At 39.5% G+C, this 13,809-nt stretch overlaps 1 long non-coding RNA gene across 3 annotated transcripts in view; it reads right to left on the bottom strand.

Annotated features, from left to right (window-relative positions):
* Window positions 1–1,136: 1,136 nt before the first annotated feature.
* Window positions 1,137–13,809, bottom strand: part of LOC104232380 (uncharacterized) — a 30,055-nt gene continuing 17,382 nt past the window's right edge. The window contains exons 2-4 of one of the 3 annotated variants that reach the window (XR_011402862.1): window positions 13,712–13,768; window positions 4,299–4,387; window positions 1,137–1,458 (exon numbers count right to left, since the gene is read on the bottom strand). This is a non-coding gene — a long non-coding RNA (uncharacterized lncRNA). Of the gene's footprint in view, window positions 1,459–4,222; window positions 4,388–13,711; window positions 13,769–13,809 lie in introns of those variants that run through there. The other 2 variants (XR_011402863.1, XR_712317.2) reach the window with 2 other exon arrangements.

The following is a 13,809-nucleotide window of genomic DNA, read 5'->3' as shown; positions in this document are numbered from 1 at the left end:
TTTGGCTTTTGGTGTCCCAAGTCACCGGTTTATCTTGAATCCCAAATCGAGGAGATTTTCGTCTTTTCCAAATGAAGTCTGCGAACCAGAGATTCTAAGTAAGGAATTCTGTTGACCCGAGGGAAGGTGTTAGGCACCCTCGAATCCCGTGGTTCTAGCACGGTCGCTTAAATTGTTACAATGGCTAAATATCTGATTTAAATACATGTTGTGACTTATGTGCTTTTATTAAGTTTTGACCGCTTTTATTATTATCATTTTTATTTTTATAGAATTGCAACGTCGTGAAAATGTATCTCGAACTACGTCACAATCAATGCACCCGTAGTTGTTAACACATTTCGACTCCGTTGAGATTTGAATTTGGGTCACATAAATGCACACCCGAATTTAAGAATGTAATTTGATTAAGTCGCGCCTAGAGAATCTAACGCGTTATTGTCTTCGGGAGGGCAGTGGAATTCACTAAACAGCCCGTCCCAAATTCTAAGTATTTATTATGACCAATTATTGAGGGCCCCGCAATTTGCCTTTTTATTCGGCGAGGCTCGTCTCATTATTTTAGAAGGGTACCCTACAATGACTACATTTTTACTACATTTTATCTTTAAAGAGAAGGATGATGCCGAATTTTGCTGGTTTAGACAAATACGGACTGAATCCTTATTATGTTTGCCGAACCTAAACTTGTTTGATTACCTGATTGATTGTTCATGAGGTGAGGGCTACCGCATGCTTTGTCTTCAACAAGTGAATATGCTTATTAATTCGCTAAGTGAGATTGCAAACAAACTAACAACATATATTGAGTTATGTTTAACGACCTCCAAGTTCTATTCTTAACACTCTAACCTATTTGAAATTGATAAAAGAAATCGGCTGTTTTATTAGGAAAATTACTACTAATTGAACTCAAAAATGATTATTAGTTTTTCTCAACAATCATTACATCATTTCGAAATAAAGAATCTGTACCGAAACCCAGTATCGAACCTGCATTGGGACGAATAAACTGACAGGAGAACTGACATTCATAGCCATACTCTTAATGTGACTGTATGGGAGTTTGTTTGGTATACATTTATCCCGGACCCAGTACCACAGTTTTGTCAATTCAGTGGTCTAGGCAAAATACATATAAGTGCTTACCATGACTCTATGTTATACAGTCATACTAAATCCAACAAGTGTTATACTGAACTGAATGTATACTAAATCAAAACATGCTGTCTATGTCATACTGTCATTACTGTTGAGCCATGCTATCTAACAGTTCATCTTTAAACAGAAATGTATGCTAGTTTATACAGAATATTTGCAGTTCGCAGTAAAAATACAGGCCCAACCAACATTCGAACTATCTTTTTACACCAATACTATAACATAAACTGGTGTTCATTTCTTTATTTCTGCTTCAACTTCAAACTTTCAACAATACAAGGTTCGAAGGTTGTGTACCTGGGAATATTTGCAATTGAAGAAAAAGGAGCAATCAGTAGAGTAACAATGAACCAATGCAGCAGCAGTAACAGCACTGTCAGTAGCAACATGGCAGAATAGCAGCAGGCAAAACAAATAGCAAGAAACAGGCTCGAGTGCAGAGATGCAACTATGGCCAATAGAAAGCAATAGCCAAATAGCAGCAACACCCAGTGGGATAGAATCAGAAATCCAGACAGGCCAAACCAGTAGTAAACCAATGAAAACAGGTTGAACAACTGAAACCCAGTAATAATAGGAGGAAAAAACTTCTGATTGTTGGTTGTATCCCTTCTATCCCTTAAACTCTCTCTATCTATGTGTATCTATTTGTATGTATTTCAAGCTCTCCTGTCTAAACTCCTCACAGTGTGTTTTTCTTTTTTACCACCTTCAGAAATCAGTCCCCCCCCCCTTTTTATCTCCTCCCCTCTCTCTCTTATAGGCCTCAACACTATCCATTTTAAACAGCCTGTTCAGACTATTACCATACCCCTCCCATGTGCCTTTAAACTTTTTCAGTTCCACTTTAGTTAATTAGGTATAAAAACCCCATCATTCCCTGGCAGATTTAGCTTTTCCATTTTATTTAACTAAAAGCAAGTATGGGCAGTAGGATATGTTGACAACATATGCTGTCAAACCATTTTAAAATTAAACAAGGACCTTTATGCAGGCCACAGGTTGTGCACAAAGCACATGAGGTGCACCAATGCACATGAGGTGCACCAATGCAAATGCTGTGCAAGAGTGCACATGCCCTCCAATTCAGCATTTAAACCAAACATCCCTTTTACATTACTGATCCAAATCAACAGCTATAAGTAAACAAAATTGGTTCTTAATTGATTCAAAAAATGTTCGACAGAAGCAAATCGATTTACTATGCTCAGACAGTTGAAACTAATTGACGACTCATGTCGACTCGACTATATTAGCATTAACGTACACAATCGTAGCCAAAAATCAGACATTCAGAAGTATGGGACACATGACTCGACTTATACTGATTAAAATAGAATGGTACTTCGAGGAATCAGTTAGTCAGTACAAATTTGGAATACAACCAATACGCATGCCGTATCAGAATAGGAGGAGAGGGATTCAGACAAACACAGATGTTCAAACAAAGTGGACAAACAAAAGTTGATAAAAATTAAAACAAATATGAACAGTCTTTTAAAACAAATCATACGGACTAAAAACAAATAAAGGAAAAGAAAGCAGACTTACCTTAAAACTTGAAAAGTTTAACAGTTTGAACTTGGATTTGGACAAACTTTCTTAAGGCTGAATGGACTTTAATCGAAGTGTTTCTCAGATGAGAAACACTTTGATTGAAGTCCATTAGACCTTAATCTCTTCGGTTGAACCGGTATGAACCAGTGACGAAGGACACAAAACCTTCAAACTTAGATCTGGGATTCAGGCTTCCCTGATCAGATTCGGACCAAACCAAGTATGGTTTGGTCACGAGGGGGTCTGGGGAGTATCTGGTGTGAAGCTAGGGTTGAACCGTGTAGATCGAGTTTCGACTCGAACCTTCAAATGAAGATTCGAGAAGGTGGGGAGGGATTCGAACTACAGGGTTAATGGATTCATGCTCAGGATGGCAAGGGGGTTCTAGGGTGTTAAGGGGAAGGTCACCGGCGTCCATGCCGCCGGTTTTCATGGTGGAGGATACAGGGGCGGCTCTAGGGTTTGATGGGGATGAGGTTGAAGACGGGAGCTGGGGTATCTGATGGGGGGGCAGGGTAAGGTTATAGGCTTATATATGGAATAGGCGGCTGATCTCAGCCATCGGATTAACTGGAATCAATGGCTTGGATCTAAAGGCCTCGGGGAAACGATGTCGTTTCAACTAAAGGGGGTTTGGGTTGGTCCGGGTGGAAACGGGTCGGGTTCTGTTCCGTGGGTATAGGAAATGTGATCTTGGCCGTTGATCAATCTGAGATCAACGGCCCAGATCAAACTGTATCCATACGACGTCGTTTGGACTCTCTCTGGGCATCATCTGGACTGGACCGGGCAGGCCTGGGTCTTGGGCTGTTTGTTTGGGCCAATTTTGTTAAAATTGGCCCAAATCCGGAAGAATAAAGGGACCCTTTCTTTTTTCTTTTTTTTTATTTATTTCCTTTTTTTTATTTTAAAACAAAACTAAGCCAAAAATCAAATTAAAATTAAATACACACTCAATACAATTATTCGCACACTAAAATATTTCAAACAAGTAAAGTTAAACAAAATAAAATCACGGACGAAGATGCCTACTCATGATTTTCTATTTAACGACTGGATTACGGTTTGAATTATGCAGGACACATATATTTTTTGAATTTTATTTTTAATAAAGTAAATAAATAAAAATGGGCCGAAGTCACAAATAAATCAACAAGGTGCCGCACAGAAATTCAAAATTGTACAGCAGGGCCAATTATTATTTCTTATTTCTTTTTGGAGCGATTGTCGTGCGAAAAACAAAAATCACGTGCTCACACTTGGTGCCTCACCTATCCTTGCTTACCAACTTGCAACTAAGGGACTCTGAATAAATGATGTCATACTTTGGCCATGGGCCACATTGGAAGACAACTGCGAATGCTGACTAAATGTCAATATAAAACTGGGCTGAAAGGCCGTCATAATTATTACAGCTGACAAACCAACCAAATATACATATAAGGCCTGCAAGCCCAACATACTGCTCTAACTGATAGGATATGTCTACAAGCCTCTACTAATGGATATACTATGATCGGAATAGCTCCTCGACCTACTCGTAACATATATATATAAAAGATGTATATAAGGCTCTAGACCTGGTAACTCCAAAAGGCATGGAGCTTATCGATTAAGCTGAGCTCATGCAACACTTAATGAGGAGGCTTACCCGTCTGTCTGTATGAACCTGCATGCATGAAATGCAGCCCCCAAAAAAGGGACATCAGTACGAAATAATGTACCGAGTATGTAAGGTAATATACTGAAAGCTGAAACTGAATTGATAATATAATAACTGCAAGTAGATGGAAGTCAAAGATAATCTTAAGATATGCTTACTTGTTGATACTGACTCAACTTTCTCAATATAGTAAGTAAAATAGCTATCTGGCCCTATAAGGCTCAGTGTATATATATAACTGATCTGCCGTAGTAGGCTCGCTCATAGGCACTTAGCCATACTAGGCTCTATATCTCGACCAACTGGGCTCGCTCATAGGCGCTCGACCACAGTAGGATCGGTATATAACTTACCATTTGATCAGAGGTTGCCCAATAGGGGCCTGCCCATCGATTATAGCTCGATGGTAATGAAAATACTTTAGTATTGTACATATAAATTCTCTACTCTCTAGACTGGAAGAAGGAAATTCTCAATTGAATATGAAGTCCCGATAAAGAAAATATCGTAACTTACAAAACTAGAAAAATATACGTAACTTGCGAGACTAGCAAAATATACGTAAATTTCGGGATATGAATTTTTCTTTATGACTCATTATCAAGCTTTTATAATTACGAGATCATGCTAAAATGAAGGAAAAGCTTAGCCTTAACATACCTGGAGTAAGGAAAAATCCGTATGATATTCTTGGAAAAAATTACACTGTACTTCTATAGAACCGCAAAATTTCTCCGTTGCTCAAACTCTAAAAATTCTCGTTGGAATTGTTGAAATATTAGAAATCATGTTGCAATAAGGTATAATAACTGGTCTTAAATGTTTTTTAGGATGAACTATCAGAATGCTCACGTTATTCCTTGGTATTGAAATATTAAAATGAAATTTGCAAGGTTTGTTTTGAAAGCTTTAAAGTTTGAGATGTCTTGTAAATAAGGCATTATGATACCACCTAATATAAAATTACTAAGAGTCATTTTCTTAATAAGGGCTTGCTGTCACGTTTTGGGGGTGGAAATTGTTGATCTTTATTCATTTATTAGTTAATTAGGTAATGTCCCATTACCTGGTAATTAACCAATTACCCGCATAATTAAATATTATCTCAAATTATTTAGAATTTTACTTATTTTTAATATACTTTATACATAATACTATCATGGTCATGTGGTATCTTGTATGGTACTAGTCCATAAGTGTTGGGTATTATAGCTCGGACCGTATTTTATCCAAATTCTACAACCTTTAACGAAACTCATTTTCTTTAATTTGTGTACCCTTTCTTTCATGGAACTTGCTTAATGCTTGGTATAAATAGCATAAATATTCTAACCTCAAGATAATCTCATACCCGAGTCTATGTCAATTAACTGAGGACAAAACTTTAACGTAAGAAAATGCGGGATGTAACATCATTCCCCCCTTTGGAACATTCGTCCTCGAATGTTGACTGATGCACTTATCATTCTCATAACTCATAGCTCTTACGAATAATTTAGTGCTCCTCTTGCCATCTAGGCAACTGTTCTGTAAATCAGTCCAAAGGCCAGGGCATTCCCCCCTTTAGGCCTTTTCTCACACCACGACTTATGATCGGAATCCTTCCAGTCTCGTAACTGTTGTTACCTTCTATCATGCAGCATGTACGATACTGACCTTGTACGTGTGCCTATGCGACTTTATCTTCTTTTTCCTCCAGCTTTTAGCCAATCTCTAGGCTTTACTTTTTAAACATATACAAGGCTTAATATGATGCCTCTCTGGGCATCTATAGGTATACTGAAGTTCTTCGCTCGGTACTTTGTAGAACTTGCGAATATGGCTATATCTTATTTCATAGACCTGGTTATCCATTCATATGACTTTACTGCATCTACGTAGGCCATACTATACCATAATTCTTACTTCGATTTATCGTTACTAAGGTCTGCAACCAACGCCAGGTTACTTCTTGTTGCTTATCCTTAAGACTGATGGTCTAATCTCATCTCATACTATTGAACTTTTATCCATCTATTGTTGATCCACCTTAATGTTTATTCATCATCCCACTAGGGCTCGCATCTCATCGGGGACATCTGGAATAATTAGATTGATCCACCTAGGGATGATGTTATACTTCTATTACCGTACTTTATAGCATCCCAATGTGACTCACCTGATATGGGTATTTTAGCCTCATACAATTCATGAAATACTCTTCCCTTTTTTTTCTTCTTCAAATCATTACTCAAGCGAAGTCCCAAACATCATCTTTTATTTATCATAATTACTCCCTCATTCTGCTACCAGGGCAGCATTCCATCTCTTCTAAATGCCACTAGTCTTAGACTCCTTTGAGTTCATTCGGGCTATATTGAGTTTTCTATAACTTAGAGGAACCATCAGCTCCTTTTGTTTTCATGGGCTTAATCCCAAGGACTTATCCATTTTCATCACCTTCTCACTTGCCTTCTTCTTATCTTTCTTCTTGTCTTTCTAAAACTTTGTCATTCTATCATGATTTAGCTTGCGATCGATTCCTTTATGCTTTTCTGGAACATCAAGCGAGACATCGCATCGTCTCTAACTCTTCTTTTACTCTCTAATTAGACCTTTTGGTACTTAGAAACCATAGGCTGGAAGGTATGCCACTGATGACGCTGCTATCATTACTAGATACTGATCCCAACACTTCTAGTCTTTTACCTGAAGTATGGACTACTCTCATCCTTCTATACTTGAGCATTTCGTATGTTGTTCACCTTTACCTTACTTACTTTGAAATATCACCTCACATTCTTCTATATCTCTTTCATAACCTCCCTCTCACATAGGTATAAATCACATTCATCATTTGAAGCTTTATTATAATACTTGCACCTCTGGTGCCTATACAATCCGGTGGGATATCCATACTGAATTCTTAGGAGGCTGGTATTTTTCTAACTGGATTTATCGTAGAGCCGTTATAGAATATGGTTGTTGTGCTATCTCTCTTACACCTCTAATATTAAGAGTGATTCTGCTATGTTCTTAGTCATTATTCCTATAACTTCTGGGTCCAATAATCAGATTCCTAATTTACTTCATTGATGTAACTCTTTAGTTTCCTCCTTTTTCTAATCGGCCTTTATGTCGGCTTAAGTTATCTCCCAATCTGTGGTTCATGGTATTAGTTATTCTATTTAGCCTTTCATGGGCACTGAGGAATATGCATGATACAATCCTTTAACAATTTAATCTTTTGTCTATGACCTGGGCTCAATTCCTTCTTTTAACGTATACCAGAATCTTCTACGGCTGTATATGCTGCGTGTCTAAAACTCCGAACCCTTAAGTGCGTTCATAACGTAATCCACTCTGGATCATTGATCGAATAATTTTTTTCGTTCCACCTTAGCTTTTTTTTCAACATAAGCTATTACTTTTCCTGGTCTTTCTGCCCCTTGTTACGTCCATACTTAACTTATCTTAGTGCCCACACATGCCAGAGTTTTCGTGCAACTCATATGATCTCGAATATTACTTTTAATTTTACTTCCCGTTCATTAGCCATGGTGGTCGCCACTTTCCTTTGGAGTGCTTACAATGTTGTTGTGAGACTGTTTTTACACGATCATTTCCTCTTTATGTCGTGGTGCTTAGGTTGACACCTTCTTCCTTATTTCCTCAGCTAGTCTTTGTTGTAGTACTTAGGGAGAACCCTTGACTCTCATAAATTTGTGAGCTTATTATGGACCTTTTGATGTACTTCCTTGCCTATAATTGTAGTTGCTTACCTCTGTGCTCTTGTGCTTGTAGGGTTGCTTCTAAACTGATATTTTGACTGCCTTCCCAGTGATACTTTCTTTTATCCTCGTAACATTTATACGGTACCTTTAACTACTGCGACTCATATTTGAATATATCTCAAGTATTACAATGACATTACTGTGAGGTTAAATTCTCCATGTTGGGGTTTACCACATTTGTCTTGCATGATCTGCTGATTTGTCTGTAACATCTTATCTAGTCATGACTAGGCTCTTCCTGAATCAACTACTAACTACTCGTCGGCCCATTCTCATATCCATATTCTACGTAATCTTTCTTGGGTTATTTCTTTGTCTTAACTTACCTCACGTACTGACTCCTTATCTATCAATAACATCTCGGGCAGGAACCCTGACTTCCTTTTTTTTGACGTTGTGCTTACATAACGTTATGGAATTATGGCATATCTGTAACATTCAGATAAGTTCAATCGCATCCCTTTCTTATTTTTATCACATTCTTCCTTTATCATTCCATGTCCCCCCCTTTAGGGAAGTACTAAGACTTGGAGCTATGACGACCTGCCTATAGATGTTTTTCCTCTTCATCTTTGGCATCCTTTCACATCATCAATGACCCTTACTCGCCTTGCAGTAATCCTTCTGTAACCAAGGATAACAAAATTCCTCAGTAAAGCCGTCTCACTCACCATTAATGCCATATTATGAGCCCTCCGATCAACATAACTCTTCTGCCTGGATTGCACTATACAAAGCTGATCCTAATCAACTTCACCTTCTCCAACGCATCCTAAACGTGCCCAAGAACCTAACCTCTCTAGGCTCAAACTAACCAACCGTAGAATAACATCGCCTCTCGTATAAGTCCTTGTATAGAGCCATGTGGATGCTCAACTGATAGATGTTGTTGTAGGCGAACTACGCAAGCAGTAGAAATTAATCCCATGAACCCCCGAAATCAATGACACATGCACATAACATGCCTTTCAAGATCTGAATAGTGTGCTTGTACTACTCATCCGTTTGTGGATGAAGTATCATACGCGGCTTGACCTGTTTTCCCAACTTACACCACATGGCTCTCCAACAATATGATATGAACTGCGTGCCTTGATCTGATATAATAGACATCGACACACCATGAAGACAAACAATCTCATGAAGATAAGTCCGAGCCAGCTGCTATGAAGAGTAGGTTGTCATGACTAGAGTAGGTTGTCATGACTAGAATAAAGTGTGCAAACTTGGTTTTTCTGTCCACAATGACCTACACTGCGTCAAATATCCTCAAGGTCCATGGAAGTCCAACTACAAAATTCATAGTGATATACTCCCACTTCCACTCTGGTGTATCAAGTCTTTAAAGCAAACTACCCGGTCTCTAATGCTCATACTTAACCTACTGACAATTGAAACACTAATCCATATACTCCACAATGTCTTTCTTCATTCTTCTCCACCAGTAGTGCTATTTCAAATCATGGTACATATTTGCGGCTCCCAGATGAATAGAATACTGTAAACTATGGGCCTCCTCAATAATCAACTCACGTAACCTATCAATATTCGGAATAAAGACCCGACCCTGCATCCTCAACATCCCGCCATCACCAATAATAACCTCCTTAGCATCATCGTGCTTCACCATGTCCTTAAGGACAAGCAAAATAAGGATCATCATACTGACGCGCCCTGATGCGCTTGAACAAAGAGGACCATGAAACCACGCAAGCAAGAACTCGTCTAGGCTCTGAAACATCCAACCTCACGAACCTGTTGGCCAAAGGGTGAACATTCACAGCTAACGATCTCTCCCCAACTAGAATAAAGGCAAGACTACCCATCCTCTCAGCCTTCCTACTCAAAGCATCGGCTACCACATTAACCTTCTCGGGATGATAAAGAATGGTGATATCATAGTCATTTAGCAGGTCCAACCACCTTTGTTTCCACATTGATCCGTGAACACCTCACATGACACACCGTACCAATAGTGCCTCCAAATCTTCAGCGTGTGAATAATGGCTGCCAACTCTAAATCATGTACCAGGTAGTTCTTCTCATGGGGTTTCAACTGACATAAAGCATAAGCAATTATTCTACCCTCCTACATCAACACACACCCAAAGCCAACCTATGAAGCATCACAATAAACTGTATAAAAACCCAATACTAAAGGCAAAACCAGAACTAGAGTTGTTGTCAAGGTAGTCTTGAGCTTCTAAAATCTCTCCTCAAACTCGTCAAACCACCTAAATGGGGCACCCTTCTAAGTCAATCTAGTTAAAAGAGTTGTGATGGATGAAAAACCCTCCACGAAAAGGCAATAAAACTCAGCCAAGTCTAGTAAATTTCGGATCTCAGTAGCGGTAGAAGACCTAGGCCAGCTCTGAGTTGCCTCAATCATCTTCGGATCCACCCTAATCACCTAGCCAGATACTACATGACCAAAGAATGACATCGAACTCACACTTGGAGAATGTAGCATATAGTTTCTTCTCCATCAACGTCTGATGCACGATCTGAAAGTGTTGTGGATGATCCTCTCAGCCGCGAGAATACACCAATATATCATCAATGAACATGATGACGGGATCATGATATGGCTAGAATACTTTGTTCATCAAATGCATAAAGACTGATGGGCATTGGTCAGCCCAAAAGACATCACCGAAAATTCTTAGTGACCATATCGGGTCCCGAAAGCCGTCTTCAGAATATCTGAAGCTCGAATATTCAACTGATTGTATCCCAATCTCAATTCAATCTTCAAAAATACCCTAGCACCCAGAAGTTGATCGAACAAATCATCAATACGTGGTAGTGGGTACTTGATCTTGACGGTAACCTTGTTCAGCTGCCTGTAGTCAATACACATCCTCATAAAGCCATCTTTTTTCTTCACAAATAGAGCTGGAGCACCCAAAGGCGAGACACTCGGTCTGATGAAACCCTTATCAAGAAACTCCTAAATTTGTTTCTTTATTCTTTCAGCTGCACTAGTTCATGCGATATGGTGGAATAAAGATAGGTTGATTGCCCGAAACCAAGTCAGTACCAAAATCAATATTCCTATCGGGTGGCATGCCCTGTTGGTCTGTTGTAAACAAATTTGGAAACTCTTTCACTACCGTAGCTGACTTAACGATAGGAGTATTAGTACTAACATTCCTCACAAAGTCTATGTATGCTAAACACTCCTTCTCAACCATCCTTTTTGCCTTCAGAAAATACACCACCCTACTAGGAACGTGACCCAATGAATCTTTCCATTCCAACCTAGGCAACTCCTGCATAGCCAACATCACGGTCTTAACGTGATAATCAAGAATAGCTTGATATGACGACAATCAGTCCATCCTCAAAATCATATCAAAGTATACCATATTGAGTAACAGAAAATCAACCCTAGTCTCATAACCCTCAATGGTAACCAAGCACGAACGATAGACATGATCTATCATAACAGAATTCTCAACAAGCGTAGACACATAAACATGGGTACTCGAAGAATCACGAGACATATCCAAATATGAAGCAAAATAGGATGACAAATACGAATAAGTAGAACCCAGATCAAATAAAACTGATGCATCTCTATAACAGACCAGAACACTACTTGTGATGACAATATCTAATGTGACAACCTCCATCCTACCATGAAAGGCATAACAACAGTCTTGGCCTCCCCCTATAGGACGTCCTCTACCCGCTTGTCTTTCATCCCTAGTTGGTTATGCAGGTGTAACAGTAATTGGAGTAGCAACTATAGCCTGAGTACCTTGTAGAGGTACACCTCACCGAAGTCTAGGATAACCCCTTACCATATGCCTGGTATCACCACACTCAAAATAATCTCTCTCAAGGCGCGACTGCTAGAATTGAATCTGACCCGAACGACTATAATAACCACTGTAGGAACCCATGCAAGAGGTACACTGGAAGATGGTTGTCTAAGATGAGTACTCTAAGGTCCCTGAAGAGTTGGAGTACTGCAATTAAGATAAAGTGCAGACTGAACTAGTCGATTGATGAAACCTCTAACATGACGAACTAATACCGTTGAGCGGGTACCACTGAACCATTTAGAATCTGGAGGCCTCTTGGCCCCCTATCCTTTCTCTCATGGCCATGGATACGCTCTAACCTGCAAGGGATCTCCACAACGTGCTAAAATGGAGTATCAGTTTTCCACTCCCATGTCATCACAATATTGAGATCATAATCGAGTCCTTAAATAAATCTATGGACTCTCTCTATGTGACATTAGAAACTAAAGCCGGTGCATCATGAGACAACTTACTAAACCTCATAGAATACTCAAACACCATCATAGTCCCGTGGCGAAATGCTCGAACTCTGTGCGCAATGCATCCCTGTGGGTCTGTGGAATAAACTCCCTAAAAAAAGATCAGAAAACTGAGCCCAAGTGAGTAATGCAACATCAATTGGCCTACCCTCCGCGTAAGCCTGTCACCTTCTATATGCCGACCCTGTTAGTTGAAAGGTAGTAAAGTCAACCCCGCTCAACTCCACTATGCCCATGGTGGGAAGAATATAGTGACACTGGTCTAGAAAATCATGTGCATCCTTAGATACTGCACCACTAAAAGTAGGTGGAGAATATATCTTGAACCTCTCTAAACTCTTCTGCTCCTCCTATGATGCCACTGGCTAGATCTCGAGCTAAAATGCAGTCACGGGTTGTACAGGCATAGCACTCGGAGCCTAATTAACATGAGCCCGCTGCTCAGATGTACGGGGTGGATGGAGTTTGAGCTCTTCCCCCAGCCTAAGAAGTAGGTCGTGCGATTGGGATCAATCCCGCCTGAGCCAAATTACTAAACATGCTAAAAAATGAGCTAAAGTCTCCTGAAGTCCAGTGGTAGTAACATGCGTCTTAGGTGCATGCTCCCCAACTGGAGCTACTAGTGGCTCCTCAGTCACGACCCTAGCATGGCCCCTCATTGCAGCACGTGCTCCGCCTCTGGCTCGGCCTCGACCTCTAGCAATACCGGTACCGGGGGAAGCATTGTCAGTAACTGGAGCTCGTGTCCTCAATATCTATGAGGGAATAGAAAGACAAAGAGTCAAATTCGGAAATCAATTAATACGCATGATAAGAAATGAAAGAAGTGGAATTCTTTAATAATTCCGTAGCCTCTCAAAGATAAGCACAAATATCTTCGTACCTATCTGCAAGACTCTACTAAACTTTCTTATGACTCGTAGTACATATAAACCTAGAGCTGTGCTACCAACTTGTCATGACCCAAACTCCTACCTTAAGGATCATGATGGAACCTAGTCTACAAGACTAGGTAAGCCTAACACACAATGGATCAATAGAATTAAACCATTTCATTATTAAAACAAAAATTGATAAAGGAATAACAAAACCAATAGCAGAATATAATAATCATACATCCCCAAAACCGATAGTACGAAGTCATAAGCTATATTGTGAGTAGATTAGAAATCTCAAATATATCACGATTTTGAAAGACAAATAACAGTAATAAGGAAAGACAATGGAAGGTAACTCTAAGGCATGCGAGCGGAATAACAGGTATACCTTGAAGTCTCTGCAACTCTAGCTCAACTCTCTACCGCCCAACATGATCCGAGGTACCTACATGTGCACAAAAGAGCGTAATATGAGTACACCACAAA

The sequence above is a fragment of the Nicotiana sylvestris genome, chromosome 10 (assembly GCF_000393655.2).
Source record: "Nicotiana sylvestris chromosome 10, ASM39365v2, whole genome shotgun sequence".
Taxonomy (NCBI): Eukaryota; Viridiplantae; Streptophyta; class Magnoliopsida; order Solanales; family Solanaceae; genus Nicotiana; species Nicotiana sylvestris.
The sequence above is the reverse complement of the archived record's forward strand: the minus strand, read 5'-3'. Positions and strand labels throughout refer to the sequence as shown.